This window comes from Condylura cristata, unplaced genomic scaffold (assembly GCF_000260355.1).
Source record: "Condylura cristata isolate star-nosed mole 26May11 unplaced genomic scaffold, ConCri1.0 scaffold00023, whole genome shotgun sequence".
Lineage (NCBI taxonomy): Eukaryota > Metazoa > Chordata > Mammalia > Eulipotyphla > Talpidae > Condylura > Condylura cristata.
In genome coordinates, this window is record NW_004567124.1 from 35,781,611 (window position 1) to 35,787,025 (window position 5,415).

General features: G+C 36.0%; 1 long non-coding RNA gene across 1 annotated transcript in view; it reads left to right on the forward strand.

Moving 5' to 3' along the window:
• Nucleotides 1-5,415, forward strand: part of LOC105853988 — a 41,828-nt gene that overhangs the window by 13,131 nt on the left and 23,282 nt on the right. Inside the window, exon 2 of the long non-coding RNA XR_001145716.1 lies at nucleotides 2,760-2,834. This is a non-coding gene — a long non-coding RNA (uncharacterized LOC105853988). The remainder of the gene's footprint in view (nucleotides 1-2,759; nucleotides 2,835-5,415) is intronic.

Sequence of the window (5,415 nt, forward strand, 5' to 3'; positions counted from 1 at the left end):
CAGTTTATATCCAGGGCTTTATAGGGGCTGCTGGGGCAAAGGATAGCAACACATCTGTGGCTGCTGGGGCAAAGGTCAGCAACACTTCTGAGGCGGGTCTCTGGTTCCGAGCTGCAGCCTTTTCCCACAATTTGGTTTCCTCTCCCTAGCTGAATTGTCTCAGTTTATCTCCAGGTTTGCAGCAGGGCTGGGACAAAAGGCTGCTGAGCAGCCACAGCTGCAGCCTCAGGCAGTTTCCCTGTACTCTATGATTTTTATTGGTGAGTTTTGTCCATTCATGTTTAGGGTGAGTATTGATACATGGAAGTCTGCTATGGCCATTTTGTTCATCGTTTTGTGATTTTATTCAGTAAGTTGTTCAATTGTGCATGTTCACTCCTCCCTTGATTTAAATCCTGAGGCTTTACTTGGACTGGTAGTAGTGCTTTGTAGTAGTGAATTTATGAAGATCTTGTTTTTTTGAGAGGTCCTTATTTTTTCCTCATATAGGAAGGAAGCTTTTTCAGGATTAAATATTCTTGGCTGACATTTCTGTTTTGGATTTTTTAAAAATATATCACTGCTATCTCTTCTTGCCCATAACGTTTCTTCAGAGAAGTTTGAGGTTAGCCTCACTCGTATTCCTTTGTAGGTTATTATTTTCTTCTTCCTCAGCTTCATTATTTTTTGTTTGTCTTGGATTCTTAGAAGCTTTCCTACTCTGAGTCTTGTTGTAATTTTCCATTCCTTACGATGTTTTGGCATCCTTTTAGCTTCCCTTAATGTTTATTTTCATTTATTTCCTTCTTCAAGTTCTGGATGTTTTTTTCAGTTATTTCCTTATATAGTTTTTCAGCTTCATCTCCCTTTTCTCGTTTTGGAATTCCTATGACTATTAAATTTACTTTCCTCATGGTGTCAGATAATTCTTGACATTATTTCTTCATTCTTCTCCCGTTGTTTTTCCTTTTCTTTCTTGGTTATTTCCATCTTTATCTTCAAGAGTACTGATTTGTTTTTCCATATTACCTACTCTGTTTTCATGGTGCACTATAGTATATATATTTTAAACTTGCATAAAAGAACTGGGGTGCAGGACAGAGGTGCAGAGGGTGCTAGGATTCACCAGAGATCGAGTGGTGATCAGAGCATGTAGATTTCACTGAAATAAACTGCTTAGGGGAGAACTGGGCAACACAGGAGAAGTCTGCTGTGCCATATGTGGGTTTGTTCCCTGGCTGGGTATATAAGGCACCTGTATCAGTGATAGCACTAAGACTTAACCCCCTGGCAAGGCCCTCATTCTAGTATTATTTTAGCTCCTCCCTTTTTCATTTTTCTTTTTAAATAAGCCACAGATATTTATTAAGGTTTGGTTTAGGTATCAAATGCTAAAATTGTTTCTCAAGTTACTTTAGCCAGAATTTCTTATCTCAAGTTATACTGTTGCAAAAATTTAAATATACAAATCTTGTAGTGTAATCGATTGCAATAATCATTGATTTTACCTTTTCATGTGGAACAAGGTTTGAAACTAAAACTTGACAGTGTTAAAAATAATATTTGTATGAAACTTAGCACTATCACATACAGGGTTTTTTTTTGTTTTTTTTTTTTTTGGTATTTTGCAATTACTCTGGTTGAAGGCCTCAATTTATTTTATTTTTAAAAAATAATATAATAGTTTATTTTTACATCATTTTGCACCTTTTCCCATCTCAGTTGTAATCCCCATAGGCTGGCTTCCCACCACCAAGTAACCCATGTGCCATCACCATAGTCCACCACTGATCTTTAAACATCCTTCAGTTCCTTTATGTTTCATTTAAATTTTCAAGCTTATTCTTTTGTTCCCTGATTATGTTTCAATGTGTCCTTTTTTCATGTTAACATATAGCTCTGATTCATTTTTCTGACTCTGTTCAAGTTCTTTCACTTTCTTAATTATGGCAATTTTGAGTTTTTCATCTGATAGGTAGTTTTTTTCGGGGGAGGGGGTTCTGGAGTTTGATTTTTTTCTCTGTAGTATTGTTCCCTTGAGGGCTTCTTTGATCATCTGTATTTTTCCTTCTTCCCATCATTTGCCTTGGGTTTGCTGTCCTGTAGTTGGGCTTTTGTTGTGTTTTAATCCTTTCCCACTGCTGTTCTGGTAAAACTACTGTATACTTGTGGAATCTGTGGGAGTACTAGAGTCTCCTCCAATTGTCTCCCTGGTGGTAGTGTGCTGGTGGCTGGGACAGAAGGATGAACGCTAAGTCTAGATTCTGAGTTGTTGGGATGTCACCTTTTCAGGATCAATGGCTCAGGCCCTATTCCTGATGACTACTAGGAGGGTAAGGTGTTGCTGAAGATTCCTAGGGGTAGCTGAGGTTCTTCAATATAGGGTAAGGCACTGAGTGGCCCATGCTGTTTCCTGTTCTGCTGGGAGGCACTGGCAAGTTTAGTGGGATGCACTCAGGCCTCTGTGTTTTGCTGAGGACTTTGGACCTGATGTGGGTTTCAGGGTGCTCACCTGAGGGTATCTGGAGGTGTCTGAGTGTAACTGATGTAGGATATGCCACTTCTAGGCCCAGGCTGTGGCCATGTCTGCTGGCAGGTGTTGGAAAGCTGATTGGGATGCACTTTCTGGTGCAGCTGGGGTACCCCGGGAATAGCTGGTTTTGTTTTTTTTTTAAGCTTTGGACATCTTCATCTGAAATTTGTAAACAGATTCTACTTTCTCTCATGTGTTACTAAAATTGTTATGTAAACCTTTTCCTTATTTTTTATGTTGCCCACAGTACCTTTGAAAGCAGAAGAAATAACCATTTTCCTTTCTGCAGTCCAGGAAACAAATCTTACCAAAGACAGATCAAGTAAGTAATAATTCGCAATTCATTTTTGCTAATGTGTTTTCTTAGTTTGCCAATTATAACCATAAAATCACTGTTTGTGAAAAGATAAGGATAGACTCTGAAAAGTTTTGTACATTTGCAGTTTATCAAAGCTTGGGTCTCAATTCTAATGTTTGAAAAGCCTGTATGTGTACTACATTGTTCTGTTCTTTTAATTATTTATTTATTTATTGTGAGCTGGTTAAATCTAAGTCTAGTTTATTTGATGGAAAAAAATGTGAATAGAAGTAAGAAAGTTAAGAAATTTTGGAGAATAGGAATTTGAAAAATAATCAAAGTCATTGAGAATAAAAAAGTGAAAATTAAGGGGTGACAGTGCTTTTCTAGTAGGTGTGATACTGTCTTATTGAGGATGGCGTCTGTTTCTTCTTCATCTCCAAAGGAAGAGTAGTTGGAGAAATTAGATATGAAATTAAGGAGATCAAGGAAATTTGAATTTAAGGAGATTTAGATTTAAAATTGAGGGTATTAGATTTGGAGTTTTCTGCTTTGGGAGCTGTAGAATTCTCTTTCTAGAAGATCAAAATAGCTTGATCAACTGTCACAAATAGCTTTAAATTCATCATAGGGCTTCTAACTTTATGTGGCTATGCTTTATTTTGAAAATATATAATGATTCATGTCTATGATAGTAGTTAACTTATTTCTAATGACTATATAACTTTATAGAATTTGACTTTAAGAGTACTATGGAAAATTAAGTTATTTTACGAGGACAGATATCATTAAGTATTTTATTAAATTTATGCCGTTGTTAACCTTGTGACCATCATTAATATGTTTAATTTTTATGGTTCATATAATATGCTCCAACTACATACATAATAACATTGACAGAAATGGAATTATGGACTCTTAATGAATCACCTTTACTGATCAGAGGAGATTTTAAACATGAGTGTGTACAAGTAGAATTTGAAAATATCTCTTTGAAATGTAAGATAAATTGAAGATTTCAGACAGTAAGTAGACCACAGTGTCATTATTTGAATATTGCATTTAGGAACAAGGAGAAGACTTTTCCTCACTTATTTTCATTGATTTAAAGGAAGAAGAGAAAATAGGAGTAAGTAGTTATGTTGAAAAAGCTATCTTGTGTGAAGAGAGAAGTGGATTTCTATTAGCTTAAACTACAGAGCAGTGAGCTAAATTTAGAACAAAGGGAATTGACTCTAATAAATGGGGCAGAGCATAAAGAGTGACCGAGGAGTTGAAGAATTGGTTGTGAACTGAGTGTGGTTGGAGGGGTATTGAGAATGAAAATGTGACCTCCAGAAGCAACATTAAAAAAAAAAAAAAAGAGTTGTGCTGATGGAAGGTGGGTAAATAAAACAGAAATGAAAAGAAGTATATGAGTAGCAGAGAAAAGTAGACACATGTTAGAGGAAAATAGTTATTTGTGAACAAGGACATATTAAAGATGTAATGTATACTTAGGAAAATGAGAGGGTATGATAATTTCAACTGGGAAGGACACACACATGTATAGAGTAATCAGGCTGACTATCCCTTGTTTCAACAGGCTTTCTTGAGACGGGATTCAGATTTAAATTCTGTTAGAGTAGACTGAGTTTCTAGGCTCCAAAAATATAGGGAAGCTCTAGAAAAAACAGAGTACAGGAGTAACATGAGGAGGCGAATTTTGGGTTTGGGAAGCTAGCTCTGTGGTTTTATTTCCTTTGCATCTCTATGTAGAACTGCAGCATATTGTAGGAGATGTTTATAATTCAAGACATTTATAACTCCAGGTAGCAAAGAATCGAAAGTTTGCTAAAGCCATGCAGCAGTAACTTAAAAAAAGAGTATAAATCTCCCCAGCCAGCTTTCAAATGGGTCCTTGATGAATTCTTCAATTGGGGTAATATGAGTACTTTCATATTTTGCATACAAAATGAATATTAAATCATTTCAAGTTTGCACAAAATACAAGAAAACACGAGTTAGATTTTGTGCTTAAGAGTCATAATGACAGCTAACACTTGTTGAGTATTTCTAGGGTTCCTAGTGCTTTACATGTGTAAATTTGAAGTAGGCACTATTCGTTGCACCTTTCACCCAGTTCTCATGTACAGATGAAGAGATTGGGCACATAGATTTTTGCTGAATGTCACACACTTATTGTGGAGTGCAACATTCCGTGGTGGAACTATGATTTGCATTCTAGCCATCTGACTCCATAACCCACTACCTTTATATGAAACAGTTGTTTGGAGCTATCATACATTGAGTGGTTGGTAATGAGTGACACAACTTACATCAAAGAAAGTGGCTTTTTTGAGATGCTATATAGAATATAAATCAATTTCTTGTTTTTATGAAGGCTGTTGACTGGGACAGATCTGCTGCTGTTATTTAGGAGACCACATTGGGTGGTATAACAGTGAATATAATAGTGTCTGACTCTCAGTTTTGTACTCTTGCAAACCTGATCTAGTCATTAAATATCCCAGAGAGAATTAAATTGATCTTATCACTTCATAAATCTAATATGTAAATCCAAAATGCAAATTTATAGGTTTACAATGAGATAAGTTATATTAGG